General features: G+C 38.7%; 1 pseudogene; it reads right to left on the reverse strand.

Annotated features, from left to right (window-relative positions):
- Positions 1–537: 537 nt before the first annotated feature.
- On the reverse strand, positions 538–4,339 carry LOC105044268 (uncharacterized; annotated as a pseudogene).
- Positions 4,340–20,949: the final 16,610 nt, after the last annotated feature.

The following is a 20,949-nucleotide window of genomic DNA, read 5'->3' on the forward strand; positions in this document are numbered from 1 at the left end:
ATTTTCTTTTTCAATATTTATCCAATTTTTAGGAAAGATTCAGAATTTTTTTTTTCCAAAAAGATTCATTTAAAATATATTAATTGCTAATTCTTCTGCCAAGAGCCATATTAGAACTTTATTTTGCTAGTCTTGCTCAATCATGCTTTTGTCAATTTGACAACTGGCTATGACAATGCATACAATTCTAAAAAGAAGTCTCCTTTGTATTTAGAATTTTCTTAATGTTGCCGTGGTTATATCACAATGACCCATCATGGCCTTTTGTTTTTCCCCTCTCATTTTAATACCCGTTGATCCATCAAAAAAATCATTCCATTTGAAACTATAACATGGATCACGACATCACACGTCATCTATGAAGTGATGACACTACACAAAAAGAAAAGTTAAGAAAACAATCTTTTTTTTAAGTTGGGGGATGGGGGAGTGGACTAATGGAGGTAGTGAGATACTTCCCTCAAATTTGTTGAAAAGAATAATGAATGAGAACAATAGTGCTGAGATTCATATAATGGTGTTTCTAAAAGGTAAAAATAGAAAATAGTTACAAAAACTTGTACTATGCAATATGAAAGAGCTACATTATGTTTTTGTAGTTTTTGTGCACTACATCTATGGTAAAAACTCCACTAATTGACATAATTTGATTGAATTGAATGGCTCATGAATAGTTGGAATGTTGCCACTTATGAATAAGTGAGATATCCTTTGCATGGTTGGTCGAGTTTGTGGTGTAGCACGAATGCATGAAAACGCGATCATAGCCAGCAATAATACTTCTTTTATTATATAAGTTGTAGGAGGTGAGATACGTTGATCTAACACATCACTGAATAACATATGTTGGATATCTGATGATGATAGGGAGGAGACAAGATCACCTGGATGCCTTCCCATTATTACTTCTAATATTACTATGCCATAACTGTATACATCACATTTCTCATTCACCTTTGTCATGTACGAAAGTTCTGCAAAAAAAAAAAAAAAAGAAATAAATAGTTTTTTTGTTTCCAATTTAAATTTTTTTCCTAACTTAACAAAAATTCCAAAATCTTATTTCCACTTGTTAGATGCACTTTTCAACTTCCTTAATTTATATATTAATTTTTGGAAATACTTTGATATTTACATAATAAATGTTATTATTGATTAATTGAAGATTATGCTTGGTAATATTTTTTTAAAATTGTTTTGAAATGATTATTAGTTAAATATTATAATCATCATTAGAAAAATTAATTATCTACCGGCACTAGTATATAGATAGATAGATTCATAAATGAAAGATATAATTACCGTCATATGTTTACTGAAAAATCTTTATTTGACAAATATATGCTAATCCTATTTTTTAAATGCGTGGTAAGCCATGTAAGACATTGAAATAGAAAAATAAAGAAAAGTATCACGCGCGCGCCACACACACACACACCACACACACACACAAAAAATATATATATATATTACAAATAAAACAACTACAATAATAAGGAGAAATTGGAATAATGACTTACCTGGGGCAGCATAGCCAACTGTGCCAGCTAGTGTGCTCCAATTTGATGAAGCAGGTTTTAGAATTCTTGCAGTGCCAAAATCAGAAAGATAAGCCTTGAAATCAGAGTCTAATAGTATATTATTGCTGGAGATGTCTCGATGCACTATGGATGGATTGCAATCATGGTGCATGTATGACAAAGCATGGGCCACATCTTTGATAATACAAGTTCTTCTCTCCCAATTCAATTCTTCTGCTGTTTCTTGACTACAAAGGATGCTAGCTAAACTTCCCTTGTCAATGTACTCATATATAAGAAATTTACAATCTGAATTGGAGCAAAATCCATGAAGTTTTACAATGTTACGGTGTCGAATTCTAGTTAATGCTTGAATTTCACTTTGAAAACTTTTCTCATCCAATACACCTTCCATCAGATGAAGTTTCTTAACAGCCACCACTGTTCCATTGGAAATTCTACTTTATAAACTTTGCCATATGCGCCACTCCCAATGCAATATTTCTCATCAAAATTTTTGGAGGCATTGATGATGTAGTCATAAGCAACCCTTCCATCAAAATTCAATATGGAAAACATATCACCGATAATAATATCATTATCTTTTTCTCTGTAGGTTTTCTTCTCTTGCAAAGAGCTACAATGATGATGGTAGACAAACCTAAAAGAACCAAGCTGCCCAATATAGGAGTGATAGCAAAGAGTGTAGTGTGGTTTTTAGTTGAATGTTAAGCACTTGTAGTGGTTGATCCACAAGAAGGCAAACTTGGCACCTCACCACATAAACCTTTGTTATGGATAAACCACTCTGCTTGAGCATTTTGAAATAATTTGCTTCTCGGAATTGGGCCCTCCAAATTATTGTATGATACATCAATTAACGACAAACTCAACATGTTTCCAAAGGATGAAGGAATGGCACCTGATAGATTATTGTGGGACAAGTTCAAAGATATCAAATATGCCAAACTTCCTAGTTGTGTTGGTATCTCTCCTTCAAGAAAATTATAGCTCAGATCAAGTAAATCCTGCAATCTTTCTAGCTCTCCAATTTGAGATGGAATGCTCCCATTCAATTTATTTCTTCCCAAATTCAAGGTGCGCAAGTTAATGCAATATCTAATTGTTGGGGTATTGGGCCCCTGATGTCATTGTTAGATAAATCAAGTATTTGTAGATTAGACAATTTTCCAAACTCCAAGGGAATTATTCCGGTAATTTTGTTATCACTCAAAGTCAGGTTGAACAATAAGCTCATGGTACTTAACTCTCTTGGTATTTCTCCTGCAAGTTGATTTGAAGAAAGGTCCAGGACTCCTAAGTGAAGCAACTTCCCAAATTCGGGGGGATGTTACCAGAAAGTTGGTTCCCAGAAATCCTGAAGAATGTCAGATTTTGACAATATGCCCAACTTGGTGATATCTGGCCATGTAATTGGTTATAGCTCATGTCAATGTAGTGTAGATTTGGGTATATCCCAAAGGCTTCAGAGATATTTTCACTAAGCTTGTTTCCTTCAAGGCGAACTCTAAATAAGCTAGAGCAATTTTTTAAACTTCTTGGAATAGGGCCCTCAAAGTAGTTGTTTTCCAACAGAAGACGTCGCAGTGCACCTCCTTTACAGATCTCTGATGGTAAGTAACCAAAAAAACTATTGTTCGACATGTCTAGTAAAACCAAATTGGTGTGATTACCTAGTTCTTTGGGCAAGGAGCCAGACAGTTGATTGTTAAAAGCAAGTAATTTAGTTAATGTGGTGAGGTTTCCTAAAGTGGAAGGGATGGAGCCTGATAGTTGATTTTCTGAAATGTCTAAATCACTTAGGTTCATTAGGTTGCCTAATTCATGAGGGATAGTGCCAGATAAATGATTGATGAAGAGGAATAATGTTTTAAGCATAGTGAGGTTTCCTAAAGTAGAAGGAATGGAGTCTGATAGTTGATTTTCTGCGATATCTAGATCAGTTAAGTTCACTAGTTATCTAATTCACGAGGGATGGTGCCAGATAAATTATTTTTGCCGAGATACAAGGCCTTCAATTTGGTGAGATTGCCTAAATTAGAAGGAATGGAACCAGTTAAATTATTATATGAGATTGCTAGATTCAAGAGGTTAACTAGATTGCCTAGTTCATGGGGGATATTGCCAGAGAATTGATTTCTGTGAAGGTAAAGGAGGCTTAGGTTGGTCAAGGAGGGATAGGTCCAGTGAGATAGTTTTCGAATAAACGAAGCGCGCGTAGACTCTTGAGCTGACCAATCTCTAGAGGTAGTGCGCCTGTGAATTTGTTCGAGGAGAGATCGATCTCAGTCAGGTTGGAGAGGCTGCCAAAAGTGATGGACAGATTGTTGGAAAGGTGATTATGGGAGAGATCGAGGGAGGTGAGAGCGGAAAGAGTGCTTATGCGGGGGGATTGTTCCAAACAAATAGTTGCGTCGGAGATGGAGGCGAGTGAGAGATGGGAGGGCAGAGAAGTTGAGGCTATCGAGCTTACCTACCAAGCCCGCACGAGGTAGGCTGATGCCAGTGATCACAGCGGGGCCTCCATTAATCTCCGTGCAGGTGATACCATACCACATGCAGGTGTTGTTGGAGAGAGACCAAGAACTGAGTTGTTGGGCATGTGAATTTTGAAGGGTGGATTTCCAGTGGAGCAGAACTCTGGCTTGGGATTCAAGGATTGAAGAAGCAGTGGTCGCAGCAACTACCATCGCTGATGAGTAGTGAAGAATTAGGATGAAGGATAGCAGGAGGCGGCCGGTGGACAGGAGATTCTGAGAGAGGGATTGGGATTGGGAATGCCTGCGACCAGGATCCATAATTAATTAATTAATATGGCTCTCTAGGGGGTTTCGTGGGCTCTAGTTTTGTTGGTTGGTACCGAAATGCGGATTCGAGCGCCTTACTTATAGACCGAGGGAGCACGTTCCCCACGATTCTTGGGCTGTTCATCAAATCAAAAAAAAAAAAGACCCTGTGGTCAATCTGATAGGCATATATGTTTCTTTCAGCGGCCAAGAACAATTAACGAGTCGGTGATCGGAAAAAAAAAAAAGGCCTAAAGAAAGCAAGCAGTCTCTCAGTGGTCCCCCGTCTACCGGGTCATGGTCGCGAAGCACCCCACCATGGCCCTCATTCACGACCTTTCGGCTTCTCTACAATCCATGTCCATTTTCATTGTCCATGTAACGGGGGTGGGGGTGCACGGTTATTTCTGAGGAGGCGGTCAGATGGGGAGCACAGGGGAGGGGAGAGCGATAAAGTTACCCTCCAAGTTGATTTAATCACTTTCTCCCCAAAAAGGCTCTTACATTTACACTTCCCTCTTTTTCGATGCCAAGCAAGAGCAACAGGTATTGCTGATTATAAGGGAACACAAAACCATCCAATTTTATGAATGCACTGCTCGAACAACAAGATGCAAGTAAGCAAATCTCAAAATAGAATTTATAAAAAAATATATTTACATATAGCAAGGATCAATGAATGTTGATAAGTATGCAAAATCTGCTACCCTATAGAATTGATCTAATGAGCACAATAGAAGTCTCCAAAGTTACAAGACAAGGAACATTTCATGATTGGAATCCTGTAGTTCTCTCAGAACATATTTCCAGTCAAGAACCAAGTCTATATTATTTTGGTTTTGGTAATACGTCAAAAATCATGCGTACCATTTTGATTAATAAATTTGGGAGGAAGTGTCTCGCTGTCTCCATTTTAACTTATTGGGACAATTCAACCGACCCCGACTCCGACTCTACATCGGCCTTATGAATATATTAATCCGACTAACAATTAATTGGCCGACTGACAGTCGACTATTATCAACCAACAACAAACAATTAGGTTAATCTCCGACCGAAGACCATCGGCATATCAGAGTTACTGATCGATGATCATTCGGATCTCTAAACTACCGACTTACAACTATTACCGACATATAGTCGGCTTATCTTCTCAACACACCTAATCATTATAAACGATTATCGATTATGTGTCATGGTCATTAGTGGGCATAAACAATCCATTAACTTCATGATTATGGTCCGATAATTTAGCGCCATAAAAAGCGAGACCACGTGCTCGACGGTTACATCAGAATCATTTATAAAAGGGAGGTAAATGAACAGCACGGATAAGACAATTTTGGGCTAAAAACTCTGTCAATTCAATTCTTCTTCATGTACTGTTCACCACTCCTTCTAACTTAAGCATCGGAGGATCCCTGCCGGACATAATTTCGATCTGTGAGGACTTTATTTTGCAGGTGCTCTTCATCGACGACAGGCGACAGAGGATTGACTGCAACAGATTGGTACGTCAGGTGGGGGGACGATTACAATCAACCATACCAAAAATCAGAGCTCAACACTCGACGGGATCAATGAGGCAGTCTTTCCATCAGAAAGATATTCCTCCCCCATCTCTAGTGGCAGAGTCCAGTTCTTTGCATCCTGTGGTTACTACGGACGCACAAATTGCTGCGCTTATGCAGCAAATGAAGGTTTTGACAGAGACGGTTCAAAGCCTCCAGTAGCAGCAAACCTAGCAGTAGCAGCAACCGCCAGTGGAGCAGCCGGTGGCTCAGTCAGTGCCATCTAAGCATAGACGCCGTCCTCCATGACACTCACCCTCCTCATCTTTAGAGCGATGATCGTCTCGACACTCCTATCGAGATGGACAACCATATTCTCGACACTCCCATCATGCCACCAATCATTCGCGGTGTTCTCCCTCTCCTTCTCATGCATATAGTATCAGGAAGAAAAAATGGCCGTGGATGCCTTTTGCTTCTCTCTTTTCGAGCTCTTTATGGGGTCTACCCCTAGAGTTTTTCAGTAACGGTGGTTCGATGACTATGAACGTAAGTTTAGAGAGATTGACCGTCAGCTTGTTCAACTTCAGGTAGAAGATCGAAAGTCCTCCAACGATTATGACTTCCATACTGTCCAGCCTTTTTCTCAGCGCATCCTGGATGAACCAATTTTTTTTCGGTTCAAGATGCCACAAATGGAGCCATATGACGGCTCCACTGACTCAATCAATCATTTGAAGAGCTATAAAGCTCTCATGATAATTCAGGGGGCAATTAACGCCCTCTTATACATTAGCTTCCTGGCAACTCTTCGAAAGGCTGCTCGAGTCTGATATTTCGGACTTCAATTAGAGAGCATTAACTCCTTTGAGCAGCTCAAGCATTCTTTCATGGCCCACTTCAGTACTAACCGAAGGCTGCCACAGACCTCAGATAGTCTCTTCTCAATCAAGCAAGGTAAGACAAAGACGTTGAGAGATTTTGTGACTCGATTTAATATGGCCACACTTGAGATCAGGGATCTCAACGAAGACATGGCTATATCGGCTAGGAAGAGGAGTCTGAGAGAATCCAGATTTACATACTCTTTAGATAAAACTCTCTCTCGGACCTATGCTAAACTTCTGGAGCATGCATACAAGTATATTCGCATAGATGAAACTGCTTCTGACCGACGTCAGATAGAAAAATAAATCAGAAGAAGAAACAGAAGAAAAGTAGAGCTTCAACCAAATCAAGTCGGCCAATTACCAATAAGAGAGCTTCACCTCGATAATAGAGTCCGAAGCCAAGTAGTTATGGCAGGTATGACTCCTGTACTTCTCTTTCTACTCTCCGCGCATAGATTCTGATGGAGATCGAAGGAGATGAGTATTTATGATACCCCCTATGATGAAAGCACCATCGAGGAGCCGTGACAGAAAGAAGTACTGTCAGTTCTATCTTGATCACGGTTACGATATCGAACAGTGTATCCAGCTCAGAGATGAGATAGAAGCCCTGATTCGATGAGGTTATCTCGAGAAGTTTCGACGAGATCGTCCGACTCAACCTCCGACCAACTAATAATCTTAGCCACAAATTAAGAAGACACTCAACAATCGACCAATGACAGGAGTAATTAACATGATCTCTGGGCGACAGAAAAATTAGAGGGCAACTTTCCAAGAAGAGTCGTCGAAGAAGCGATGACTCGACAATGTAATTACTTTTTCGGAAGAAGATGTTCAGAGAATTCAAACTCTCTATGATGACGATGTCGTTGTTTCGGCAATGATAGCAAATTATGATGGAAAAAAAATTTAGTAAATAATGAAAGCTCGATAGATTTTTTATTTTATTCGACTTTCTTCTGAATGCGAGTACCGACTAATCAACTCAGAAGAGTCTCGACATCATTGATCAGTTTCACTGGAGATGCAGTTACTGTGGAGAGAGAAATCACTCTCCCACTAACCGTAGGAGCTGGACTACAACAGAGTATTATTCTCTTGACATTCACAGTTGTCCGAGTTTGTTCGACTTATAATGCCATACTCGAACGATCTGGACTTAATGCCCTGAGAGCAGTAGTTTCGATATTTCATCTGCTAGTTCGATTTTTGATAAGAAATAAAGTCAGAGAGATGCATGGAGATCAACAACTTGCCTGATGCTGCTTCCTGATTTTCACACAAAATAATCAACCTGAAGACTCTTTGTCCGTTGATAAATTGGATCAAAGAGAAAATGAAGAGAGGGGTGAACCAGCCGAACAATTGGTTTTCATCCCACTAAAAGAAGAGGATCCTGAGAAGACGATCCAAATTGGATCGCAGCTGTCTGATTTAAAGTGGCAGCAACTAATAAATCTATTTAGAGCAAACGTCGACATCTTTACTTGGTCGGCTATTAATATGCCAAGCATTCCTCTGAAGGTAATAATCCACCGGCTAAATATTGATCCAAAGATTAAGCCAGTGAGATAAAAGAAAAGATCTTTTGTTCCTGAAAGATAGAAAGTCATCGACGAAGAAGTCGATAAACCTAAACGAAGCCTATTTGAAGGACAGTTGCTCTTTACCGAAGATTGATCAACTAGTTGATGCAACTTTGAGGCACCGACTTTTAAGCTTCATGAACATCTTTACAGGCTACAATCAGATTCGGATGGCACCTGAAGATGAGGAGCACACAACCTTCATAACCGACAAAGGCATCTACTGTTATAAAGTAATACCTTTTAGTTTAAAAAATACCAGAGCCACATATCAACGACTAGTTAACAAAATCTTCAAGGTACAAATTGGGCGAAATATGAAAGTTTATGTGGATGATATGCTGGTGAAAAGTTCTCAAACTACTGATCATGTACGAAATCTAGAAGAAATCTTCAGCACACTTCGACGATATCAGATAAAGTTGAATCCGACTAAGTGTGTATTCGGAATAACTTCTGAGAAATTTTTTAAATTTTTTATGTCAAAATAAAAATCAAAGCCAATTCTAAGAAAATAAAGGCTATCATCAACATGAAGCATCCTAGTTCTAAGAAAGTGATACAGTAGCTCAATGGAAGGATTGCCGTACTCAATCGATTCATCTCAAGATCGGCAGAAAGATGCTTATTCTTTTTCAAAATCTTAAGATAAACAAAAGACTTCTCATGGTCAGACGAGTACTGATAGTCCTTCGAGAATCTGAATAGATACCTTGCATCTCCACCATTGCTTATAAAATCAAAAATTGAAAAATTTTGTATCTCTACTTGATGACATCGACGGAGACAGTTAATTCGGTACTTATCCAAGAGAATAAAAATCGAATTCAATGACTGATCTATTACACTAGCAAGGTGCTTCACAATACTGAAGTAAGATATTCAAGAGTGGAGAAGATGATTTACGCTCTAATCATATCATCATAATGACTTCGTTCATACTTTCAAGCACACCATATGGTCGTCTTGACAGATCAGTCGTTGAAGGCAATCTTACACCAACCTGATACATCAAATTGAATGACGAAGGAGACGATAAAACTTGATGAATTTGATATATAATATCACCCACGTCCATCAATAAAGGCATAAATTTTGGCTGACTTCATCATCGAATGTACAATATCTGGTAATAATCCCGAGGATAAATCCAACGATAAAATAAAGTAAGCTACAACTCCCAAGCTTGACTTAACATCGGCATGGGTGCTACATATTGACGGAGCATCTAATGCACATGACAGTGGAGTTGGTCTCATCCTTACTAATTTTGAAGGAGTTGTAACAGAATATGCCCTTCGATTTAATTTCAAAGCTTCGAATAATCAAGCCGAATATGAAGCACTCTTAGCTGGCTTAAAGATTACCAAAGAGCTTGATATTGACAGCCTAAAGGTCTTCACAAACTCACAGTTAATTACTGGGTAGGTTAAGGATGAGTTTGAAGCTCGAGACCCAATTATAATGAAGTATTTTCAGAAGGTGAAAGATCTTATATCAATCCTAAAATATTTTGAGATCTTTCACATCCCAATGATAGAAAATGCTAGAGCTAACGTACTTTCGCAACTCGCAACTACTTCTTTCAACTCGCTGGGTCGGACATTCATCAAATACTTTGAACAATCGAGTATTAATAAAGTCGAAGAAGTGCTACAAATCAATGATAAATCAAGCTGGATGGATCCAATTATCCAATATTTGACTGATGGAACTCTACCTATGGATCCCTCAAAAGTCAAACGACTTAGATGGACGATCTCGTAATATATTTTGATGAATGATCAACTATAAAAGAGGTCATTCTCTCTTCCCTTATTGAAGTATTTGGAACTGACAAATACCGACTACGCACTAGAAAAGTTTATGAAGAGATTTGTAAAAATCACTTGGGGGATAAATCTTTGGCTTACAAAGTCTTACAACGAGGATATTATTGGCCCATTATGAAAAAAGATACAGCTGAACTTGTCCGAAGGTGTGAACCATGTTAGAAATATTCAAATATACAATACCAATCGGCCAGTCAGTTGATATCAATTGCTACATCATGGCCCTTCACACAATGAAGAATTGACATACTTGATCCTTTTTCTCTGGCATCTAGTCAGAAAAAATTTATAATGGTCGTCATTGATTACTTTACCAAATGGATGGAAGCTAAATCTCTGACACAAATCACTGAAAGTAAGATGGAAGATTTCATTCAAAAATTAATCAAATATAGATTTGGTCTACCACACACCATCATCACTGATAATGGTCGATAATTCGATAATCAGAACTTCAAAAAATTCTATACAAAATTTCACATTATGTACAAACTTACATTAGTCAGCCATCTGCAATCCAATAGAGAGGTGGAGGTAACAAGCTGAACAATCTTGCATGGATTCAAAATCAGACTGAATGAAACTAAAGACCTTTGGGTGGAAGAACTATTTTTAATCTTATGGGCATATCGAATAACTCCTCATATACCAATGGAAGAATCATCATTTAACTTGGCTTATGGAACAAAAGCGATGATCCCACTTAAGATTAGATTACCATCAGCAAGGATAGAGCAATACAGTGAGCCGAGTAATTCAGAATGTCGGAGAGCTGATCTAGACTTACTTTCAAAAATCTGACAGCAAGCTCAAGTTCGGATGGCAACATATCGATAAAGAGTAGCTCGATATTATAATGCAAAAGTTAAGCTGAAAATTTTTCGTCCAAGAGATATGGTCCTAAGAAAAGCAGAAGTTTCAAGACCTTTGGATCAGAAAAAATTATCTCCGAATTGGGAAGAATCCTACTGAATAACCGAGACACTTAGATCGGATGCATATCAACTGAAAATTCTTGAAGGAACAGCTATTCCTCAAACGTAGAATGCTGACAACTTAAAGATATATTATCAATAAAGTTGTTCATATGTACAGTATTCTGAATGAAACATTGAATTTCAGAATCATAAAAGTTTTGGCCAACTACAAAGTGATATTAGACCGATAGATGGACGGTCAATTTTTATCGACTATATTTTAATTTTTCACTGCAAAAAATGACACATCAACTATATATCGATTTTTATTATAAAAGTCAATATACCGACTGTATTTTGATACCGATTATATCTCGACTTTTCACTGTAAAAGCCGACTCTAGTCAAATGATTATTTATATCGACTTAGTTTTAACTAAGCAGAATACTATGCCAATACAATCCAGATCGAATTAAAACTATACCGACTTGACTACGGTCAGTCGAAGGATATTTGGTTTACCACTATTTATTAAATAACTAGACATACTGACTTGACTACGGTCCATCGAAAGATGTTCAGCTTATCACCATTTATCCTAATACCTAAAAGGTAAAGTATGTCAATTGGTATTCGACTAACGAATAATTCTACAATTACTACAGAACATTCGATTCATCGATCGATATTCGGTAATCAAAATATGATTCAACAACATTGCTGATGCACGAAAAAGAAAGAGTTGGTACTTTGAAAAGTTTCCTTTCATTTATTGAAATGAAGTTACAAAATTTGACCCAAGGTCCGATTACAAAGCTTCTGATTACAAAAAAAAAGTAAAAACGTTATACCGATCACCAGTTGTTGTCTTCATCTCCATGCTCCGGCCCAGCATCGGTGACTGGAATAGCTTCTAGTGCAGTCGATGCATCGTCTTCAGTCGGCACAGCCCCTTCTTTGGCAGCTTCATCACCCGAACAAGAAAGAATGATGCTTCTCAAGTTCAAATTTGGGTATAATTTCTCGACCGCATCTTGGCCATCCTCATACCCGACATAGTAAGAAGCATATCCACCTTCGAGAATATTTTCTTTGAATTCTTCAGAATTTTTGAAGTTCTCGACAGCCAGACTTAGGGCTTCCCTCATCGACTATGCTTTAACTCTTGCGAAGGCCGACTCAGCATCGACCAGTGCCAGCTTTTTCAGAGTGGCCCGATGCCTTTCGCATTTGGCTTCAAGCTTGTCAATGCATCCATCCCTTTCTCGCCAGAGCCGATGGATGGAGTGCTTCTTGCCCCTGATTCGCGACTCAAGAGATAAGATATTCTAGTGAGATGACTTAAGTTCAGATTTGGAGGACTATAGGTCGACCGTCATTTAGGAGATCTGCTCCTGAAGCTCCTTTTTCCGTTCAGTCACCATCTGAAGTTGTTCTATGGCAGCGATCTTCTCGATGATGACAGCCACCACCTTATCCATCCACGATCGATGAAAGTAGGCAATCTTTCGATAGTTGCTCTCAAGATCGTGCATGTCATGCACCCACTGAAACAGAAGACAAGTTAAGTCGGATCAAATTGAAAAAAAAAAAGAAATATCTGAAATCTTACCCCGAGTATCATCGGATAAAAAGAAGAAAACATCTCAGCAACAGTTCAGTTCTTCCTATTCTCCCGATCGATCGGAAGAAGAGTAGCTTCGATGAGCCGTCTAGCCAATACCGAATTGGCCAAGGCAGACTCACCCTCGGAGATCCGAATATCGACAAGAGTTGGAAGGCCTGTAGATGACCTGTGATCGGTTGAAGTCATTGGCGCCTTCCCTCGACTTCCAGTCGGCAGTCCCACGCTCGAGAATGCTGGGAAGTCGAAGCTCGACTATGCTTGAGAGCATTCCATCAGAGAAATAGCTGGTGCAGCCATAGACTATTCTGGTTCGATCGCGACCTTCACCCCGATCCAAACCTCAGCTGATGGAGCTGTCGATGGTTCTGTTGCAACTCTATTGTTTCTTGTCGTCCCATCTTCAGTAGATGACACCTCAAAAAGTGTTGTCGGGGCTGACAACGTCAAAACTGGCTCAAAAATTGACTTCGACGGAATGTCGGATTCCCTCGCTGGTGCAGACGGAGTGACGACCCGACTTTTCTTCGACAGTCGAGAAGGGCCAGCTTCGGACGCTGCCTTCTTCTTGACAATGTGCAGACGAATGTCGGCAGACGACACTCGTGTCCTCGACTGTATGACTGCAATCAAAATAAAAAATTAGTACAGTTCAAAAATAAATAAAAAAAAATAAATAACCGACTATGTTATACCTAAAGAGGTGACCGAACTAAGCCCAGCATCGTAGAGAGCTTGTTCGGTCATCAGCTCTCGCTGTGGTGGTATTGCCATCTCCTTCAGTTAGATGAAGTCTTTTCGATCATCGGCCTCCACCCAACTGTTCTCGTTGGGGCTGATCCTTGGGTCATCCCAGCATGAAGGAAAGCTCCAGAGAGAAGAAGAAGAAATAAAGAAAAATTAATTCTTCATCCATGAATGGATGATGGAAGATCGATGATAAAAGAAAGGCCTTTCCTTGGATTGAAGAACCACCAATCCTTGGCCTTCGGATGAGGATGAAGGATGAAGAAAGATCGAAAAAGAAAAAGATGAGGAACAATCGGTATAAGATGACACAATAAAGCAAAGCTAATGATCAGCTGGACAGAGTTAGAGCCAGCTGAGCAGGGTAGAGACCATAGTAATTAAAAAGATTCTGGACGAACTTTGAAATCGAAAATCAAAGATCGGATCCGAAGGTCCTCGACATAAATTGTAACTTGACTCGAAGGAGAAAATTCACCCAACCATTCGAGCCAGAGTAGAAAGTTAATACTGCTCCGAGATACGATATTATTCCCAGAGCCGTTCAATGTTGGATCTGGATAAGGAAGAAGCTTTCATTTTCGGATCCGAAGGACAGTCGTCAGCCAGATTTTTCGACCGACTATCTCGAGAAGAAAAAATTTTTCTGCTAACCATGGAAAACTAGGAAGAGAAGAAAATCCTAAAGCAAAAATCCTAAAAGGAGAAGGACTCAAGGATAAAGACAAGAAAACTTAACCTGAAACTAAAGAGGGGTATGAAGAACAAAGCTCGGAGCTCCTAGTACTGAGGCAGCTTTTCAGCAGAACCTTTCGCTGTAGAGGATGGTGACAAATGCAAAGTAAAAGTCTGGCTGAAAGCGACTCTATATATAGGACCCCTCAATGATCCGGATGAAATCGATCAAATATAGATCTCATCAGATAACAACACGTGGCAACATCCAGATCGACCATTGATCGAATGGTTCGATGCATCTGCTCCGATCGTACCACCTCACCATCATCCATATGAATAGCTCAGAGCCAATAATGTTTGGATACGTGGTCGAATCTACTAGTCTGAATCCAATGTCCGGTGTCAAATTATCTTTCTGAAACGACGGTCCAATAATGATTTCGTAGCTATCGAAACAACAAAATAGCTGGAGATCTCTCATATTTCAAAAATCATAAAGACCCACACCAAGTCTCGAGGTAACACATGACAACTTTTTCGTCCGTGACAGACCACGTGATAATATACACGTCGGACTATCTTGGACTTGAGAGTGGGGGCAACTATTGGGACAATTCAATCGATCTTGACTCCGACTCTATATCGATCTTATGAACACATTACTCTGACTAACAATCAGTTGACTGACGACAGTCGGCTATTATCAACCAACAACGAACTACTTGGTTAATCTTCGATCGAAGATCATCGGCATATCAGAGTTACTGACCGATGATCATTCGGATCTCCAAGACTACTAATTTACAATTATTACCGACATATAGTCGGCCTATTTATTAACATATTTAACATTATAAATGTTATCGACTACGTGTCACGATCATTAGTAGGCATAAATAACCTATTAACTCCATGATTATGGTCCGATAATTTAGCGCATAAAAAGTGGGACATGTGCTCGACGGTTACATCAGAATCATTTATAAAAGGAAGTAAATGAACAGTACGGATAAGATAATTTGGACTGAAAATTTTGCTAATTCAATTCTTCTTCATTTGCTGTTCATCACTTTTCGCTGAGTTAAACATCAGAGGATCTCCGTCGGACATAATTCCGATCTGTGAGGACTTTATTTTGTAGGTGCTCTTTACCGACGACAGACGACAGAGGATTGACCGCAACATAACTCAAAAAGAGTGATGATGAATCAAAAATCAGTTCATATTAGTTGGTTTATCGATCAACTTTCTTTCTCAAAAATGTTGCTTGATCAATGCTAGATTAAAAAAATCCTCCCTAGCTATCCAGTTAGATTAGAATTTTAAGAGGCTTGTAGCAGCCAGCGGAGCCAGGGAGTGATTGAAAATTGAAGCAGGTGCTTTACTAGGTGATACATCGGTGTCTCGTGATTGAGAAAGTCATTCATGATTCATGGTTCTCAAGATAGTGCCTTCTATGATGTGATTAAATACTTCTAGCCCACATCCTATTCAATTGGAAGATAGGTTGTTTTGGATCAGGGGTAATTTATTTGTCTGATCAACTATATGGTCGTCTGCTCTCAATGAGTTTTCTTTCCGGGTTCAATTGGATATTTCTAGGATGGGCTGATTTGGGTAGAATTTATCTTGATGGAATTTAACCGATTGCATTCTGGGTTTACTTTAACCGGAGCCATGTTGAGCCCCACACCTTGGATTTTGTTTTTTTACGCCGTCGTGGTCAGCTATCTTTACATGGCAATGTCCTTTGCTGCGAAATGGCTATCACATATTATTATTAGTTACTTTCCTAAAGGTGGGGCTTTCTCGTCACGAAGAAGCCAATCTTACTTTCAAAGGGTAAAGTTATTAGAGAAAACGTTCGAGGACTCTTGAATAAGAACCTGCGAATATCATCAAAAAGAATAAGACCCTGCGAATATCAATATGGAATGGCCCAAATGGTGAAATGGCTGTAGGTCCGGAGATGTAATAAAAATTAGTGCTAAATAGGCTTTCTTTAAGGCAAGAATTGAAAAAGAATCCTGTATATTCCTGTTGAGAATGTCTATACGACCATCTTAGACTTGCAATATCATGCATTTTAAATGGCTTTGACGCATCTGCTGAGCTTCCTGTAACGTCTACAGGCGACTATGCTGGCATTACTTATCTTAGTGTTTGCGGTAAGATCTACAGCCGCTGGAACAAAGTCTATTTTGTTTGAGATCATAACCCGACAAATTCGAGCTTGTGTTTGATTAATTCGTTCCAGCAGGGGAGCTTGAAAATTCACTTTTGAAGGCTTCATCGAACCTTTCATTAGAATTGAAGTAAAAATAATAACAAACTTTTTTATATTTAAATGCATTCTTGCCCGATGCAAAGATAGTATGTCTGTTGGTGATTCTAGTGGATGATGAAGAGTTTAGATAGCCTGAAGAAAATGGTCGTCATTTGTTTTGGTAAACTATCTATCACCATTGCTCATGTGTTAGAAAAAAACGTATGCAAAGCAAGTACGCCATCTACTTACAATTAGCTTCTGCATGGCATGACTTGTTATACTAAATTTACTCCTCTTTTTTTTTTAGTAAAAATATCAGCCCCCCTATAACACGGTTTCTTTGCTTTCCATATCCTTCCAAAAGGCCCGCTACCGCAATCGGCTCCCCACCATCCAATCTCCAACCGAGTGCTCCCCAAGTCACGCGGTTGGCACATCCCAATCGGCTCCCCTCCATCCAATTTGTTCTCCAAGTCACGCGGTGGCACATCCCAATGAAAAAAAAAGAAAAAAAATGAAGATGAAGAACAAGAAGAAGAAGAGAAAGAGGAATGCAATGCAAGTCAACATCTCTACTTATAATTCTCTCTAGCATGGCATGACTTAGTTATACTTATGCCCAGTCCTTCACGGTGGGGTGTGGGGCCTCGTGCGTTCCATCGTGAGGAAGGACAAGGTCTTGGACTTGGCAGGGCCCAGATATCAGCCCTTGCAGCACGGTTTCTTTACCTTACACATACTTCCAACCGAGAGTTCTTTAAGTCAAGTGACTCCAACTTTCAAGAGTCCCCACTGCCTCGAAAACGAACGTTTACTAGATTTATCCAGGTCTTTTTTTTGGGTAGAAGATTTATCCAGGTCTTTAAAGGAAACAACCTATGAAGAGACGAGGTTTTCCTGTAATCACATTTGGTTCATTTTTTCCCCCCTCTTCCTCCCAGTTGTAGTGTACCTGCTGCAAGAACTCCTTGGCTTTCCTACAAAAATATCTTTATTTGGATGATGGACAAAAATAATACATACAGACCTGTTCTACCCGAGTTATTTGACTCTGAACCAACTAGAAAAAGTTCACTAGGATTTTGGTTAACAAATAATGGAATACTGAAATGGGCGTTAAAATGGATCACTTTCGGCAACTGACATCTTAATCCTAGAAGATTAGGCTTTGTCTAGCCGAATCCAAGTAAAGAAAAAGAAGATTTTAAGTAATTAGCATGGTGAAGCAAGAGTCCGATCTGAAAGGATAGGCTGACATCCAAAGCGAGCACTACCTCGATTGCTTTCAAAAATGATATCGTGTAAATTATTTAGTTTTTGATGTTGGACTTCATTCTAAAAAGGTAATGAATTCCTTGTGAGCTATATCTAAGGCAGCTAACTTTGTTACATTTCCCAGCTCATGAGGCAAAGAGCTAGATAATTGATTATTGAAAAAGCATAGATAAGTGAGGCTTCTAAAATTGGCAAAAGGCTTAGGGATGGTGCCAAAAATCCTAAGATGAAGAAGCGAGGTTCTTCAATGCCTCATGGGATGGGGAATATTGGAAGCAAGGTTCTTCTATCAAACGCTACGATGAAGAAGTCAAGTCATGATTGGTCTTTTGTGTCGCTATTTTACACGGTGGCCTATCGGTATTTACCATAAATTTATTTTTATAAGAAAAACTGCTGTATATCTGAAATTAAGCATTGTGTATTTTTCTAATAAATCTATGTCACAGAGTATTTGGTTTTAAGTACGGAGTAGTGGAAGGCTTTGAATAGATCATTGACGCGAGTCTGGACTAAAGTCTAGCGCTCCCCATCCCATATCTCTCTGCACGCGGACACGGACGTAGGACGAGCCATCCAAAAAAAAAAAAAAGAAGACTCTTCTCACTCGTACTCTCCTCGGTCTTTCTCGCTCACACTTTCTTAGCTTACAAATATTTCTTTCTAGAATTCTATTGAAGTACAAGTCTTCCTTCTTCACTTTAAAACTGATCTTCTATAACTAAAGAAGTTCATGGATTATTCTTATTTGTACTTTATATTTAATAAATTTTGACTGAGGGAAGCATCTTGCTTCCCCCATTTCCACTAAAAAAAACGAAAAGTTCATGGATTAGAAAAATTTCTAAATCGCAATCCCAAAAATTATATAAGTGTTGAAATAACTTAGATGACAGCTTTTATCTTTCTCATAGTATTACAATTTCCTGTTCCAAAATAGCTTTATAATGTTTAAATTTTTGGTTATCCCCATAATATCCCTATTAAACCTTCTCTCACTTCTCCAAACCCAAAAATTCCTGTCATCTCACACTCAAAATTCTTGCACCTTCTAGACTCTTTCTCTATATTTTAGACTCAAAGCTCCTGAATTAATTCAAGTAGGCGTTAAGGATTGCTAACCCGGCCGGTTGCTCTAAAATCCATGGCACCTTGGGAACAAATCAAAATCCGACAGTAGTGATTGCGATCGCAGGCGCTTTTGAAGCCCACGAGACAAGGCCCAATTACCATGCTTGGCGGCAACTGGACTGGCTTGCGTAATAAAACCCAGAAGAGTTGAAGTGTAGGTTGAGGGCTTACGCAAGGCTGGGGTGGTTCTATTTATATTATTAAAAAAATAAAAAAAATAAAAAAAAGAAAAGAGAGAGAGAGAAAGAAAGCAAAGCAGGGTGACCAACATCTCGTGTTAAGTTGGGTTAAATAACCACGGAACCGAATGACCACTTGAGAAGCTTGTTGTTTACAATACCATCAGTTGTAATGATGGAAGACTACAAGAGAGAAGTTGAGTCTGAAGCATATGGAGCTGAAACATAAAATCTAGAATTTGTGGGCTGAGATCAGGTTAACTGGGAGAACGATACTTAGTATGCGTGTGTGAGCACAAAAATACGATGCATAAACGCAGGACTTGATGCCAACTCAGTCTAGCTTGGGTGAGCTCTGGGTTTGAAACTTTAAGCAGGGAACTACGGGCCTGACAACTTGGTGCGGCCCGTGAAGAAACTGGACAACAAGCTGGTTCCTGGGCTTGGTCAGCCACTGGATCGAACAGGTGATGGGCGACAACAAAACAGTGAAGTGAAAAAAATGACTAGCAGTAGTATTGCGACGGGTAGACTTGATGGCCTTAACCAATTGTCGAACCAAGGACGAGTTAGGAGCGAGCCTGTAGGAGAAATTATTCTATGTCAAAGGACGACTTAGGAGCGAGCCTGTAAGAGAAATTATTCTATGTCAAAGCTTGAATTGATTAAAATTCATATTTAAAGTAGGAATATTACTAGTTTAGAATATTTATTAGAGAAATTATTCTATGTCAAAGCTTGAATTGATTAAAATTCATATTTAAAGTAGGAATATTACTAGTTTAGAAAATTTATTAGAGAAATTATTTTGGATGGCTTTTATCCAGAAGGCCGTGCTAATTTAGAGCATGGAAGGCTTGGATTATAAGGAGAAGTTTTAGCGTCATATACATTAGTTTCAAGGGTTTTTACATACCCGTTGACATGTGCTCCATTTCGTGTGCCAAATGCTTTTATTGTTTATGTCATCTACTAAGACTTGTTTCTTCTACCATGTAGATTTCTGTTATCTTTCTCTCTTTTGTCTTATCTTCCGCTGTTTATTTTATTTCTAGATATCTATAAAACCTTTAACTAAGATTCAGCAGCTTTCTTCTTCCGAGAGTCATACCAGAAATTTATCCCATGAGTCTTGCTCCAACATATTTTTATTCAATTTGACAACAGGATGTGACCATATATACAATTTTGGAGAGATTTTCTAAGCACTGCCATATTTATCTCATAATGATCCATCAAATAGACTTTTGTTTTGCTTTTTTTTTTTAATATACTAATTAGATCCATCCAATAATAGTTACACTTGAAACAATCATGGCATCATAGACCTTTCCTTTAAGTAATGACAGGACATAAAAAAAGAAAAATAAAAAGATTTATTTTTGAGCAAAAATGGAGGAAGCAAGGCACTTCTCCAAAATCTATTGAAAAGAACTAGTAAATAAGTACAAATTATATTGGATGTTCATACAATGGTGTTGCTGAAAGTAAAAGTATAAATGAATTACAATAAGATTCACAAATAGCTGCCTACGGCGAAAGAGAGTGCTAAGTATCTGTCCAAAAATTTACCCGAGCATAAGTATCCCCACATCATAAATGTTGGCAGATATTTATGCAGAATAATGTTTATAGTAGTTTTTTCATATAAAAATTTTGGAGTTCCACTTTCTTTTACCTCCAAGGTGTTTGGAGTGCATAAAGATAAGAAGGCTGGTCATCAAGATTTAAACTAATGGTTAGAGAAGACCATATGCCTCTAGCAAATGGGATCTTATAGAAAAAAATGAGACAATTAGCTCCACTTTTGTGCCACACACTAGGTAGCCTAAGCTAATCATCCAGCTCTTTTTTGAAAAAAAGCTTGCTAGTGTGTAGTGCATTCTTCTGTTCCGAGTATAGAAATATTTAAATTTTTTTCAATATAGCTACCTTCTAGAGTCCTTTGTAGTAAGAAAAAAGAAAACCATCATTATTGA

The sequence above is a fragment of the Elaeis guineensis genome, chromosome 4 (genome assembly GCF_000442705.2).
Source record: "Elaeis guineensis isolate ETL-2024a chromosome 4, EG11, whole genome shotgun sequence".
NCBI classification, from domain to species: Eukaryota; Viridiplantae; Streptophyta; class Magnoliopsida; order Arecales; family Arecaceae; genus Elaeis; species Elaeis guineensis.